Genomic DNA, 16,697 nt, shown 5'->3' on the forward strand with positions numbered 1-16,697 from the left:
TTTGGCAACACTGCTAAAGGACATTGCCTAGTTTTGTGTCCCTACAGCAAATGTGGAAACAGAAGAAGGGTAAATAAAGTAGAAATGTGTAAACATCTTGTGAAGAATGGATTTACGCCGGACTACACCCGGTGGGTCCACCATGGTGAAGCCCATCGTATGAGAGAGGAGGTGGTGAGACCACGGGTGGAGGCTTTTGATGTTGATGCCGGGGTAGCAGACATGTTAGATGACTTTCACCAAGGACAGTTCGATGAGGGACGTGAGAAGGAGGAGATGGAGGCAGCCGCACAGGCGTTCTACGATATGATGGACTCAGCACAGAAACCCCTTCACGATCGGTCAACGGTGTCTCAACTGGATGCCATTGGACGCTTAATGGGGTTGAAGTCTGAGTTAAACTTGAGTCGACCTGGCTTCGATAAGATGTTGGCCGTGATTACACCCTGCTTCCGGAGGACCACATTCTGCCAAAGATCATGTACGAGTCATAGAAACTCCTTCGAGCACTTAAGATGCCGTATGAGTAGATACATGCTTGTCCGAAAGGGTGCATCCTATTTAGAAAAGAACACGAGCATGCAAAGTTCTGTCCAAAGTGTAAATCCTCTAGGTACCTGGAGGTAGACTCTAATGATGGCCAGAAGAGGCAACTTACGATCCCTATGAAAATCCTATGGTACCTTCCATTCCTACCGAGGATCCAACGGCTATACATGACCGAGGAATCCGCGAAACAGATGACATGGCATAAAAATGGCAAATGGTACAATCCTAACAAGATGGTACATCCATCCGATGGTGAAGCTTGGATACGCTTTAATGACAAACATCGTGACAAAGCAGATGAGGCTCATAATGTATGTGTCGCGTTGGCAACAGATGGGTTCAATCCTTATGGAATGATGGATGTCCCATACACGTGTTGGCCTGTCTTTGTTATCCCCCTTAATCTCCCCCCCGGTGTCTCCTTTCAACGATATAATGTATTCTTGTCGTTGATAATTCCTGGACACCTAGGGAGTAATATGGGTGTGTTCATGGAGCCCGTGTTTGATGAATTGGTCCGTGCTTGGGACGAAGGGGTATGGACATACGATCGAGCTACAAAGACAACCTTCAAAATGCACTTTTGGTACCACTACTCCCTGCATGACTTCCTGGCGTATGGGATATTTTATGCCTGGTGTGTTCACGGGAAGTTCTCATGCCCAATATGCAAGGAAGGTGTGAGGTTTATTTGGTTGCAGAAGGGTGGCAAGTATTCGTTGTTTGACAGACATCGTCAATTCCTACCTCTTGACCATCCATTCAGACAAGACATCAAGAACTTTACGAAAGGTGTCAAAGTGACAAACCCTGCACCATGGATGATGAATGGTGCCGAGGTTCATGCTCAGATAGGTGCTCTCGTGCCCAATGAAGAAGGTGGTTTTGTGGGATATGGTGAGCAGCATATGTGGACTCATATCTTGGACATGACGAGGCTCCCCTATTTCGATGACCTTCTTCTACCACATAACATTGATGTAATGCACACTGAAAAGAATGTCGCCGAGGCACTTTGGGCAACACTTATGGACACTGAAAAGTCTAAGGACAACCCAAAGGCTAGAGTAGACCTAGCAACATTGTGCGATAGACCAAATCAAGAGATGCAACCTCCTAGTCGTGGCAAGACCTAGAGAAGGCCTAAGGCCGATTTCGTCTTGAAAAAGGACCAAAGGAGGGAAGTACTTGAATGGATCAAGAAGCTAATGTTCCCTGATGGGTATGCAGCGAATCTAAAGAGGAGAATTAACTTAGGCACTCTGCGAGTCAATGGGATGAAGAGTCATGACTACCACATATGGATTGAGCGGCTTCTTCTAGCGATGGTTCGAGGCTATGTCCCGGAGCATGTCTGACAAGTGCTGGTAGAGTTGAGCTACTTATTCCGCCAGCTTTATGCCAAGGAGCTCTCTCAGACCGTCATTGATGACTTGAAAAAAGCGGCACCTGTGTTGCTCTGTAAGTTGGAGAAGATCTTTCCACCTGCCTGCTTCTTGTCGATGCAGCATTTGATTGTGCACCTCCCATATGAGGCACAGATGGGGGGCCCGTGCAGAACCGTTGGTGCTATCCAATCGAGAGATGTCTGAAGACTCTTCGCAAAAAATGTAGAAATAAAGCCAGAATTGAGGCTTCCATTGCAGAGGCATACATTCTAGAGGAGGTGTCAAACTTCACAGAGAAATACTACACTGAGAAACTTCCTAACGTTCATAATCCACCCCCTCGTTACAATGTTGGCGAAAATGAATCGAACCTCAGCCTTTTCCAAGGGCAACTTGGAAGCGCAAGTGCATCGACCACTAAGCAATTGAAAAATGAAGAGTGGCGCAGTATCATGCTATATGTGTTGACCAACCTTGTCGAGGTGCAACCGTTCATTTGGTAAGTTCTAAACGAACTTGTTTCATTTCGCTGTATATCCTTGTTTCATCGTCCAACCCCCTTGTTTCTCGTTGGTATAGGGAATTTCTTCGTCAATCCTGGCATGGATCAAGGCAACCTACCCCACAAGAAAATGATACCCTTCTTTCACAGGGTGTGGGACCAGGGAGCCCCGATTTCATTTGTTGGTTCAAACAGAAAGCCCAAACTGATGCGCCTATAAGTGATGAGTTAAGACAGGTTGCAAACGGCTGTGCCGTTAGGGTCAAGTCATTTACCGGTTATGACGTGAATAGATATCGTTTTCACACAGCAAGCTATGAGCAAAGTCGGCCCAATCGACAAACCACAAATAGCGGAGTTGTTACGCCCGGCACTGATGGACTCGACTATTATGGAAGAATTGAAGAAATCTACAAACTATCATTTTATGGTTCCAAACCTCTTACTCCTGTCATATTCAAATGCCACTGGTTTCATCCTGGTGTAATGAGATGGACCCCTAAGCTTGGGCTAGTCGAGATTCGACATGATTCCGTTTATCTAGGAAAAGATGTCTACATTGTGGCTCAATAGGCCGTCCAGGTTTATTATACGTCATACGCGTGCAAAGACACCGAGCATCTTAAGGGTTGGTCTATTGTGCACAAGGTATCGCCACACGGTAAACTACCTGTCCCAAACGATGAAGATTACAACTTCAACCCAAACACATATGATGGAGAGTTCTATCAAGAAGAGGGGCTACAAGGGAGGTTTGACATAGACTTAACCGAAGAGATAGGAATGGAAGTAGACAATGAAAGGGATGATGATGAGGACGCTGGAGACGAGGTGCGAAATCTGAAGGACATACAAATGCTTGAGCGATTACATTTGGGCAATGACAATGAAGACAACAATCCTTCTTCGGATAGTGTTGATGAGTTGGACAATATTGATAGTGATGACGAGACCTATGATCCAGCTAATTTCAATCATGAAGATTATTTCTAATACATATAATACTATGTTTTTTGTAATTATGTTTTGTTTATTTTTGCATATATTTCTAATACATGTAATACTATATTTTTTGTAATTATGTTTTGTTTATTTTTGCACCTATTTCTAATTACGTCTTGTTTTTCTTTTTTATTGCAGGTGATTGAACAAAGATGGTGGGCGACCGTCATAGGTCTGTGAACTCGATTTACCAAAGACCACGTCGGTCGCAGGAGGGGGCGGAGGGGTGGCAGAGGGATCGAACAGGAGGAGGACCGCTAGCCGCAGGAGGGGGCCGTCTCCTCCCACGCCATGTGAGGAGGACCGCCAGCCGCAGGAGGAGGTGGCGTCCGTGGACGAGTCAGACAAGGAGCTGGTTCGGCAGACGGAGGAGGAGGAGGAGGAGGACAGGGGGGGAGGCGGTAGGCACAGGTTCCGCTTCCTCCAACTCCTCTTCGAGTGTCTACTTGCGAGGTCCCGCGAGCCTCCCACAGGTTCCGCTTCCTCACCAACGCCCAGTGATTTGCCCCAAAGGACAAAAATAAGTAACTATATATGTTATCACCACTACTTCATATGATATGATGAAAAAAACTAATAATTTTTCTTAATCACTTGTGCAGGAACTGGGTGGTTGTGTCGGGTGGTAGCGCACGGCTAGTCAACGGCATCCTGGGTCTTCTGTGCAGGCAGCACTTCCCCGACATTGTCACGTACGCATCGAAGACGGAGCTGGCCTACTCGTTTGACCACTATGTCGTCGCCTCCGATGCGGAGTACCCCAACAAGGCGGCGTGGGTGAAGGCAGAGTTTTGGGTAAGTCTCCCTTGCACAACATTGCTCAATACGTCGCATTCATTGGACTTTTCTTGAAATAATGAATGGATACATCGCTTTTGTATGCAGACTTATTACAGATGCGAGGAGGGATTTAAGGCTAGGGCGGAGCAGGCGACTACCAAAGCCTGTAAAAAACTCGTCACCAACATGCATCACTAGGCGCGTATCCAGGCCATCGTAACCTACTACGGGTCAAAGCTTGGAGAGAGGAAAACCAAGAAAGACGCAAGAGAGATGCAGCTGACTCGAGAGCAGTACCTTGAGGTAAATGAAGAACATCAATATTGATTCATTTTGAGATTAAGTTGGTTTAATTTGATCTTCTTATATGTCCAATACTTGATGACGTGTAGGTGATTCCCTGGTGGTGCCAAGCGTATCCCGAGTGCTGGGCGATGATGGTGGACAGGTGGTTCATGGAGGAGTACCTCAAGATGCACAGGGATGCCCGGGACCGTCGTTTGCTGATGCAAGGTCCAGCACACCATCAAGGTAGCCGCAACCTCGCCGGATACAAACAAGCATCGGGTACGCGAATTGATTTATCTATTGTCACGCTCAGTTCTGTCTGTTTTTTAATCATCGTGCTGTCTTTCTCGCAGTCGGCGTCACATAGTGGCTAGGCTTGCTCAGACTTCCAGGCATGGTGTATGGCCCACAAGGGCAAGGCGACGTCCGACATCTCCTTCAACCTGGAGGACCCGCCCGAGGCATATACGAACCCTAGTGTCCACTCCCGCATCAGTGAGTACACTGAGGTGGCGAGGTCGCTCTATGGGGTAGACCACGATCCGAGCACCCAGGACTTTGATGGACAGGCCATCATGAGGGCGGGGCAAGGCAAGAAGCATGGGCGGTTCTGGCTTGGCGATGGCGTCATCGACACGGCCTCTACTCCCTCTCTCTCCTAGATCCGAGCACGGAGCATGAGCAAGAGCCCGGCCATTCGCACATGGCCGACCGTTGCATAGCATCGGGTCGACGCACTCGAGGTTATTTCTGTTTTACTCGTCATACATTGATCTTTACACACCTTAATTAGCTTTGTATTACTGAAACATTGGAGTGAAATATTATAGGCCCGGCTGGAACAAGAAATGAAGGAACGTCAGGAGCTGGGGGCCCAACTGGAGGCCGAGAGGGCCGAGCGGCAGGCCCAGGCGCAGAGGCTGATGGACATTACGGATTTTCTACAAGGGCTTGGGCAACGTATGGGCTTGTCTCTGCCACCTAGGCTGTTGGTTCCACCTCCGCCTCCGCGTTCTGCAGTTGCAGCTACTCCTGTGAGTATCAAAGTTTTTTACTTTCGCCTGTGCTTTGCTTGTATGGCCTCTATCGTCCTAGATTAGCTATCAAAATAATCTTGTCTCACATGCAATCTTTTCTCCTTTGTGCAGTCTCCATCTGACGGTGGTTCGAATAATCCACCTCATGCACCTACGAATGATGCATCTGGGCCTTCACCACAGTCGCAGTGGCCGAGATGAGTGCATGTTGTATTTTTTACATTTGTTGTTCACTTGGTGATGGACTTGTGATATACTTGTGATGCACTTGTGGACTTTAATGGACTTGTGGACTTATTTGGATGGACTTGAGCACTTATTATTATATATTGTGATGGATGTGATATGGGCGGATGGATGTGTGGATGGATGAGATATATATGTGATGGATGAGATATATATGCGATGGATGAGATATATATGTGATGGATGAGATATATATGTGATATATGTTTGTATGAATGTATTTGTCATGATGGAATACAAAAAAATTGCCATTTTGGGTCACTTTGCCGAGTGTTACACTCGGCAAAGGACCCCTTTGCCGAGCGCAATGGTCACAACACTCGGCAAAGCTGGCAAAATGGGCGACCAGAAAACAGATTTTCCAGCTTTGCCGAGTGCTGTGACTACAACACTCGACAAAGAGATTAAAAAAAATTTAACTTTGCCGAGTGCCTGGCGTGTTGGCACTCGGCAAAGAAAATTTTCAAAAAAAATAAAAGCTCTTTGCCGAGTGCCTTCTGGGTTGGCGCTCGGCAAAGAATTTTTTTAAAAAAAATAAAAAATCTTTGCCGAGTGCCTGGCGGTTGGCACTCGGCAAAGAAAATTTTCAAAAAAAAAAAAATAAAAGCTCTTTGCCGAGTGCCTTCCGGGTTGGCGCTCGGCAAATAATTTTTTTAAAAAAATAAAAACTCTTTGCCGAGTGCCTGGCGGGTTGGCACTCGGCAAAGAAAATTTTCAAAAAAAAAATAAAAGCTCTTTGTCGAGTGCCTCACGGTTTGGCGCTCAGCAAAGAATTTTTTTAAAAAAAAAATTTGCCGAGCGCCTCACGGGTTGGCACTCGGCAAAGAAATTTTAAAAAAAATTAAAAAAATCTTTGCCGAGTGCCTGCAGGGTTGACACTCGGCAAAGTGACCGTCAACGGGACCGGCGCCGTGACGGTTGCTTTTCTTTGCCGAGTGCCCCGTCGAGTGCCCGATAAAAGACACTCGGCAAAGAGTGTTTTGCCAATCAATTTTTTGCCGTGTGTGCTTTGCCGAGTGCCTCAGGCACTTGGCAAAGAACCTGAATCCAGTAGTGAATGGCTTAGGCTGTTTCAGCAAAGGGATGGCTCGAGCATGGGCATTAGCATGTAGCGGGCCATATTTCTTGCACCATCTTCTACCCCTATCATGCCACCTCGCATGTCGCCTCCATGGACCCTGGCCACCAAATTGGCACCTTTGCCGAAGGTTGCGTTGATGGACTACAGTGCAGACGCCTTCACCAGATTTAGAGCTGGGAGAAGCCATCTGGCTAGCGCGCAGTGGATCGGAGAAGTAAGGAGCTTAAGAGTGTGTAGATTGTTATTGCATGTGGGTTCTGTTTGTGTTGGGTTGATGTCAACACATAATCAACATGTCACATTAGTTTACTGAGTGAACCAGAGCCTATTTGGACCAATGCCAGGACAAGTTTACTGATCTAGTCACCATGCAAGTTCAAGTATCCAAATATCAAATTCAGGAGTTGCCGAGTTGGGGACCCAAATGACACCATTATTATACAAGTTCACTGACTCAAATATCAAAATTCAAAAGTTGGAAACCCAGACAACACTATTGCACAAATTTGATGACTCAAATATCAAAATTACAGAGTTGGAGACCTGAATAATATCACTGTGCAAGTTTAGAGATTGTTCGAAAATTTTACTCTAATATCAACATTGACAGAAGAACCCGTTGATTTCATGGGTTACTTGAAACCTACATGGCATCATATGTGATAAAACTATCTTACCATTACTCCTATTTGGAGTCTAGGCACTGAACCCGTCATGGTGCGCCAACCAAAAAAGGAAAAAAATAGCAAAAAGGGTAAATATCTAACTACCGATGTGGGAGATCGAATCACAATCATATCGATAAGAGTAGCCAATGGATACATATCTTATTATTACTTGTTAGAGGTTTCACGTTATTTATTTTTTGGGGGAAACAGATGCTATGTCCCTACTGAAAATGCACAGAAAGAGAAAAACAGAGTACAGTTTTACAAGAGGAAAAGAGAGAAAACAAAAACAAAACTGAAATTACAACAGATATTCTAGTTAGCTATTCTGAAATTACAGGGACGTACTTCTTTCTTTGCTCCACTGAGAACCAAAGCAAAGAAATTCTTAAAGTTAGTTAAAATATTCAGGATCACAAAAAAAGTTAAGATATACTGAATTCTCCATACATCTTCATTTATTTAAATTTTTGGGTTGAACTAGTTTGTCCCTGCAAAACTTTTTTTTTTGATATAATTGTCCCTGCAAAACTTAATATATAGTAACACGGATTTTGCTCTCTTTATCCAGATAGAATCTTGGCACAAGAACGAACACTGAGCAGTCCCGCGGTATCCCATCAGCGAGCGTCGTGCTTGGCACTTTGGAATTCTGAAGACTGGGCATGCGACGAGTTGTTCTCCCAATAGTTCAAGTACACAGCACACGGGAATCTTGGCTCGGTGTCACGAGGACGACGTACGCAGAACACCGTGACGACGACACAGCCCAGCGGCCCCGGCGCCATGTTGAGCAGGAACAGGTGCCCGTCCTCGCCGGAGAGGACGTGTACCCCTTCGCGCACGTCAGGCCACAAGAAATACCCGTACCTGAACTTGGTGACGGGCCAGCGATGCTCGGTGGTGAAATGGGCGACGAGCATTCCGGCTGATCCGGCGAACCTGCAGCCGGGTTCAGGGCAGAAGCAATCTTCGATTAAAATGGTTAGTCCTGGAATTTTTTTTTTGTACTCGGAACTGGAGATATCTTTAGTCCCAGTTGGTGGCTCCAACCGGGACTAAAGGTCTCTGCCCAACGGCTACTGCGCCAGACAGAGGTGGCAGGGACCTTTAGTCCCGGTTGGAGCCACCAACCGGAATTAAAGGTATACTTTTACTCCCGGTTGGTGGCTCCAACCGGGAGTAAAGGTATACTCCCGGACTGTGGCTGCGCCCGGGGTTGGAAAGTTACCTTTAATCCCGGTTGGATCCATCAATCGGGACTAAATGTTCTCCCTTTATAAATCGGCTATCTTCTCCTTCCTCCCCGAGCCCGAGCTCAGCATATTTTAAAGCTCACTGCAGTAGTGTTCTTGCTTCCTCCCTCCCTCCATTGTTCCTCCATCCATTCTTCGATTCCTCCATCGATTTTTTCGATTCCTCCGTCGATTCTTCAGTTGTAAAGGTTACCAATCTCATACTCTCATTTTCACCATTTTCTTATGCCATTTTGTTCACTATATATATTTATGGTTCTTTATTGTGGTTTTTTTTTTCATTTGTAAGCAATTTGAGCTCAAAATCACTTCAAGCTTGCATATTTACATGAAAGAAAGTTAAAGTATATATAAATATAAACTTAGAAAATAGTTAGAAAATTATAGCAAATCCATACTAGTTGAACTTGCGGACCGTGTTCAGCTCGGCAAGCATGTTCTCTGCCGAGCGGTAACGGACGTCAAGGAGGAGCTTTGATTCTACGAGGGAGAGCGACAACGGTCGTGGAAGACCGTGTTCCCTTCCTCGTAGAATCGGAGCTCTTCCTTGACCAAGTACGGTGCCGTCCGGTGGAGAAATGCTCGCCGAGATGATCATGTAAGAAAGGTCAACTAGTACGGATGGTTATTTATTCACATGTCCCGATATCGTCGCAGTAGTCTGTCAATCACCGTACCTAAACGTAGTATATATAAATAAAAACTTAGAAAATAGTTAGAAAATTATAGAAAATCCGTACTAGTTGAACTAGCGGACCGTGTTCATTTCGGCGAGTATGTTCTCTACCGAGCGGTAACGGACGTCAAGGATGATCTTTGATTTTACGAGGGAGAGCGGCAACGGTTGTGGAAGACCGTGTTCCCTTCCTCGTAGAATTGGAGCTCTTCCGTGGCCAAGTACGGTGCCGTCCGGTGGAGAAATGCTCGCCGAGATGATCACGTAAGCAAGGTCAACTAGTACGGATGGTTATTTATTCACACGTCCCGATATTGTCGTAGTAGTCTGTTATGTGTGTACACTCCCATTCTTCTGTTAATTTGCGGAAATATCATGTGAATTACTTACCTGCCGCAGTAAAAGACGAGAACACAATGACCATTAAAAATATCATTGTTTAGAGATTTAGATAATTTTATAGTTTGTTAATTTTATTTGTTTATAAAAGGAGAAATTTATAGTGTATTAAAAATGAGTATAGAGAGTAGATGGCAACTGCTTCCGGGTCCTCGGCCTCTCATGGGTTTCCAAAGCGACTTAGGCCGGGCCTTCCTCTCATTCCATGCGGCAAGTGTCGTGATGAGACGAAGATTGTGATGGAGTACCGAGTGAAGAAGGAGAGTTCCAACAAAGATCGTATCTTCTACAAGTGTCCGGATCGCAATGTGAGTTATTTTATCGTATTTAATGATTATGGTTAGTTTATACCTATTTTCATGATGGTTGTGATTAAAGTTCTAATTTTTTACTTTAATTTCAGTGGGATGGCAGTGGACGATGTTCAGGCTTCTACTGGGAGAAAGAGTATGTTGAACTCGTGCAAAAATATCTTGCACAACAAGCAGATACGGCGGCTAATGAGGCAGTGATCCAGCCGAAGAAGCCCAAAAATGTTGCACAATCGGGGGATCTATCTATTTTAGTTGAGATTGGTCGCGAAATCCTTGTGCTCCTGAAATATATTTTAGCTTTAGTTCTTTTAGTGGTAGTTGGGATTGTCTACATTGTAGCGATGCTTTCATAAATTTATATCTTTTGTGGTGGCACGCATGTTGTATAAATAATTAATTATGATCTAGGTTTTAATATGAAATTTATGTCGTGTAATGCAGATGAGCCGTCATTGGATGTATAATGCTGATCGCCGCTCCTAAGAGTTCATTGACGGCGTGCATTCTTTGTTACGTGCGACCAAGGCAAACAAACGCGACAGTTTCATGTGCTGCCCATGTGCCATATGTAAGAATACGGTGGAATATCCTTGCTCAAGGACTTTTCATTCACACTTGTTCAAGTCGGGTTTCATGCCAAACTATATTTGTTGGACAAAGCACGGAGAAACCGGTGTTGTAATGGAAGAAGGTGAAGAAGAATAATGGGACGACAATGATATTATTCCTGATGGTGCGTGCTTCAATGATACTGCAATGAGAGAAGCTGAAGAAGAGGTAGCTGCAGAAGATGAGCCGGCCGATGATCTTTGTCAGGTCATTCATGATGCACAAAGAAAATGTAAAAGTGAAAAGGAGAAGATCAAGTTCAAGCGGATGCTAGAAGATCACAAGAAATTATTGTACCCAACTTGTGATGCAGGGCAGAAAAAGTTGAGAACCACACTAGAATTGCTGCAATAGAAGGCAAAGAATGGTGTATCTGACAAGGGATTTAGAGAGTTACTAAAAATCCAAAAGAAGATGCTTCCGAAGTACAATGAATTGCCCGCCACTACCTACGAAGCAAAACAAGTTGTCTATCCTATGGGGCTAGAAATAGAGAAGATACATGCATGTCCTAATGACTGCATCCTATACCGTGGCAAAGAGTACGAGAAATTGGATGCATGCCCGGTATGCCATGCGTCGCGGTATAAGATTAGGCGAGATGACCCTAGTGATGTTGAGGGCGAACGTCCGCGTAAGAAAATCCCTGCCAAGGTTATGTGGTATGCTCCTATAATACCACGCTTGAAACGTCTGTTCAGAAACAAAGAACATGTAAAATTGTTACGATGGCACAAAGAAGACCATAAGATAGACAATATGTTGAGACACCCTGCTGATGGGTCCCAGTGGAGAGCAATCGACAAAGAATTCCCGAAGTTTGCAAATGACGCAAGAAACTTAAGGTTTGCTTTAAGTACAGATGGTATCAATCCTTTTGGAGAGCAGAACAGTAGTCATAGCACTTGGCCTGTTACTCTAAGTATCTACAACATTCCTCCTTGGTTATGCATGAAGCGGAAGTTCATTATGATGCCTGTGCTCATCCAAGGCCCGAAGCAACCTGGCAATGACATCGATGTGTACCTGAGACCACTTATTGACGAACTTCTCATTTTGTGGAATAAAGAAGGTGTACGTGTGTGGGATGAGTACTAAACAGGAACACTTTGATCTGCGAGCATTGTTGTTCGTAACAATCAATGATTGGCCTGCTCTAAGTAATCTTTTAGGACAGTCAAACAAGGGATATAATGCATGCACACACTGCTTCGGTGATATTAGAGGTGTATTCTTGAAAAAATGTCGAAAGGTCGTGTACCTTGGCCATCGTCGATTTCTTCCTGCAAATCACCCCGTAAGAAAGAAAGGCAAGCATTTTAAAGGGAAGGCAGACCACCTGACCAAGCCTCGCAACCGAACCGGTGAGGATGTACTCGATATGGTCAATGATGTGAAAGTCGTCTTTGGAAAAGGACTATGGAAGCCAACCTATTCCTGAAAGACGCTAACGGTCACGCACCCATGTGGAAGAAGAAGTCCATATTTTGGGACCTACCCTATTGGCAAGTCCTGGAGGTCCGTAGCTCGATCGACATGATGCACCTGACGAAGAATCTTTGTGTGAACCTGCTAGGCTTTATGGGTGTGTATGGAAAGCCTAAGGACACATTTGAAGCACTGACAGGACCTGCGTTGTTTGAAGAGAAAGAGACAACCTGCATCCAGAGAAGACAGATGATGGACGCCATTACTTACGTCCTGCTAGCTACACTCTAAGCAAAGAGGAGAAGGAAATCATGTTTGAATGCTTAAACAACATCAAGGTACCATCTGGATTCTCCTCGAATATAAAGGGTATTATAAATGTGCCAGAGAAGAAATTCTGTAACTTAAAGTCCCATGACTGTCACGTTCTCATGACGCAATTACTTCCAGTTGCATTAAGAGGAATTCTACCTCCAAATGTACGTCTAGCCACCGTGAAGCTATGTGCATTCCTCAATGCAATTTCTCATAAGGCAATTGATCCAACTGATCTAGCTAAACTACAGAATGATGTGGTTCAATGTCTCGTCAGCTTTGAGTTAGTGTTCCCTCCTTCCTTCTTTGATATTATGACACACCTCCTAGTTCACCTAGTCAAGGAGATTTTTCACTCTCGGTCCTGTGTTCCTACACAACATGTTCCCCTTAGAGAGATTCATGGGAGTCCTGAAGAAATATGTTCACAACCGTGCTCGCCCAGAAGGAAGCATCGCCAAGGGCTATGGAACAGAAGAGGTCATTGAGTTCTGTGTTGACTTTATTCCCTGACCTTGACTCGATTGGTGTTCCTGAATCGAGACATGAGGGGAGACTAAGCGGAAAGGGACACTAGGGAGGAAAACATATATTGGTACGGATGATGATTATTTCAATAAAGCGCACTATACAGTTCTATAGAACTCCTCTTTGGTAGATCCGTATATTGAGACACACAAGGATCTCTTACGATCCGAGTTTCCAGGGAAGACTGAAGCTTGGATTACGCATAAGCACATGGAAACTTTCGGCGGTTGGTTGCGAAAAAAATGTCAAGGTGATGAGAGCATCCATGAGCAACTGTATTTATTGGCTATGCAACCATCATGGCATATCGTCACATACAAAGGGTACGAGATAAATGGGAACATATTCTACACAGTAGCCCAAGATAAAAGGAGTACCAACCAAAATAGTGGTGTCCGCATAGATGCCACAGACCCGAATGGGAATAAGCAGACATATTATGGACGCATAGATGAAATATGGGAACTAGAATATGCACCTACTTTGAAGATCCCATTGTTCAAGTGCCAATGGGTCAAGGTGACCGGAGGCTGGGGTAACAGTAGACAACGAGTATGGAATGACAACAGTAGACCTTAGTAATATTGGGTACAAAGACGAACCATTCGTCCTTGCCAAGGATGTGAATCAGGTGTTCTATGTCAATGATATGTCTACCAAACCAAAAAGAGGGAAAAAACGATAATGACTCAACCAAAGAGCCAAAGCGCCACATAGTTCTTTCAGGGAAAAGAGTCATCGTGGGAATTGAGGACAAGTCGGACATGTCAGAAGAATATGAAAAGGATGACCGAATTCCGCCCTTCAAAGTGAACAAAGACCCTAGCATCTTGGTAAATGATGAGGACACTCCATGGTTACGAAGCGATCATAACCAAGGGACATACGTAAAGAAGAAGTTCACTGCTGTGCCCACTTGATGATATAGTGATTTAATATAGTGTGTGTTTGAGATATTATGTAATAATTGTGAATTCAGATGTTTATTATGTCATGTTTCAAATTAAATCAATGTTTGATTTGGTGGGATTTCTCTCTCAAAAAGGTAAATTAGGATACTGAGTGATGAAAAATTAAAATATTAACGTTAAAATGATGTGAAAACAAATTTCCTGTCCTAAAACCAATAGTTTTAATAATTTTAATTAAACACTACATTTTTGCATTAACGAAATAATAAATATTAGTTACATTATGTTTTATAATTCTAACAAAAAATAAAAAAGTTAGGTTATAGATTTTTCCTATGTGCAATAAACAAAAAGAAAATTCATATTTTTAACAAAATAATTTTATGCCTTTTATTTAATTTACTATGTATTTAACAAAAACTATTGCATTTCTATTGTATTTAACAAGACTATTGCTTAAAACAGGTGGGAAACGAAACTGCAGGCCACCTTTACTCCCGGGTGGGAAAGCCCACTCGGGAGTAAAGGTGGGCTGCAGTTTCGTGGCCCGCCAAAAAAAACCCTTTACTCCCGGTGCGTGTTACCAACCGGGAGTAAAGGTATACCTTTACTCCCGGTTGGTAACACGCACCGGGAGTAAAGGTACCTTTACTCCCGGTTGGTAATACTCATCGGGAGTAAAGGGTTTTTACTCCCGGTTGGTGGCTGGCACCGGGAGTAATTCTCTCTGATATATAACCTCCATGCGCCTGGCGCAGATCGATCCGCTCGTCTTCTTCCTCGTCGAACACCGCCGCCCTCTTCTTCCTCGCGCCGTGTCCGTTCGCCTTCCGTGACACCGACGCCGCCCTCTTCTTCCTCGTGCGGCCTCCACCGCGCGCGCCCGTGCCCCTCCTCCGCACGCGCCCGTGGCCCTCCACCGCGCCCTCCTCTGCGCCCGAGGCCCTCCACCGCGCGTTGCCCCACCGTGCCCGAGGCCCTCCACACTGCCGAGCTCGATCGAGGTGATATATTCGTCGATCTCTTTGTACATTCGTCCGAGCCCTCCACTGCCGAGTTATAGATCACGTCGAAAACTACAACTTTGTTGTAAGCCATGTCAACGCTCGAGGTCGATTGAAAATTCCAAATTTTGAATCACAAAATCTAGGAACTAAAAATGGATATTTGGAACTCTAAATGATTTTAAATAAAAAACATATCTTAACGCAAGTTTTGAATATTTGGATATTATATGGATAAATTAGCAAGTTTAATTAGAGTGTCAAAAACTGCATTTTATGGTACAAAAATACATTTTAAGATCACTAGGACCTGAACTCATGACAAGTTTAATTAAGGACCACCTAATGAAATTACTTTAGAAATTAATTAGATCGATGTAAATCCATGGCTTGTATAATAAACACTGCTATATATTATTTGTAAATCCTGGTCAAATAGGAACTCAATTTTGATACCCAGTTTGTAAACTAAGCGTTTTTTAGTTTATCAAAAATATCACATGTGATGATGTTAGCAGTTTTGGTTGGACTTGCATGCATGGCTACAGACAAATGAAGGAAAACTTCAACGTTTCTTCATTTGTGAACTTTGAATATACAGATATAATATATTATTGTTGCTAAAGTAATATGAGCATTACATATTTTTTTCTGGGAAGAATATCTTCAAACTTCATATCATAGCATCAGAGATCGCCTGTAGAAGAAGAAAATAAATTCTTATCATTTCGGAAATAGTAATGGTTATATGAGCAATAAGACACATATACTTACATTTCATAATGACTTACACTTACATTATTAACATAGAATTTTCTCATATGATGAATGACTACATGGTTCACATGGTACATAGGATCACAACATCACGCACCGACACCGCCCCGGCCCGCCTCACGTCATCGTCGTCAGCACACCGGCCACCGCGCCGACACGTATATATACGTCATTTGTATTCATATGCATTTCGTCCATGCGTTTCTATGTATACGGCGGAGCACCGCCGCCCTCGTTCACCCATGTGTACAGACATATATACGGCGGAGTGGAGCACCGCCACTCTTGTCACACCGCCCTTTCTCGTGGTCCTAGTTGATCAACATTCGTATTATCGTTATCGTTAATGCTAAACAATCACACCAGGGCGAACCGCGCTGTTGATATCACCGACGTGGTTCGCCCTAGTCACCGACGCAATTTGCCCTCGGCCGTTTATGTATAGCCCTAATTCGCCCTAGTACCGACGTAGTTCGTCCTAGTGTGGCGAAATTGCGTCCGTGACCGAGGGGCAAGATTTAATAATGCATATTGTTCGTAGATTTTACGCATGTAATAAGCAAAGATTTGACGTACTATATATTGGTTTTGTTTTTTGAAGCTAGATGGCCGACCCGAAGAAATATGGATGAGGAGGAGTTGATGATGAATTTGATCAACACTGGCACTCAAGTTGCCGGCGATGATGGTGCTAAAAATAACGTGCAAGAGGATGCAGATGACGGGAGTCAGTACTTAGCTCTTGAACAAAATGAGCAACAACATATTGGCCAAGTATATATTTTTTATTATTAGCTATATATATTATCATATGTCTTATGTGTGCTCATGACATTAAAAATAATGTTTATGTTTTGTAGCCCTCTGGATCGACATCAACAACTACAACGAAGAGTAAAAATGTTCGAGGTCCCAAAAAGCCATTGGAGGGTCGCTTCA

General features: G+C 44.1%; 1 pseudogene; it reads right to left on the reverse strand.

Annotated features, from left to right (window-relative positions):
- Positions 1-8,073: 8,073 nt before the first annotated feature.
- Positions 8,074-16,697, reverse strand: part of LOC136460353 (E3 ubiquitin-protein ligase SINA-like 3) — a 34,095-nt pseudogene continuing 25,471 nt past the window's right edge.

The sequence above is a fragment of the Miscanthus floridulus genome, chromosome 6, assembly GCF_019320115.1.
Source record: "Miscanthus floridulus cultivar M001 chromosome 6, ASM1932011v1, whole genome shotgun sequence".
Lineage (NCBI taxonomy): Eukaryota > Viridiplantae > Streptophyta > Magnoliopsida > Poales > Poaceae > Miscanthus > Miscanthus floridulus.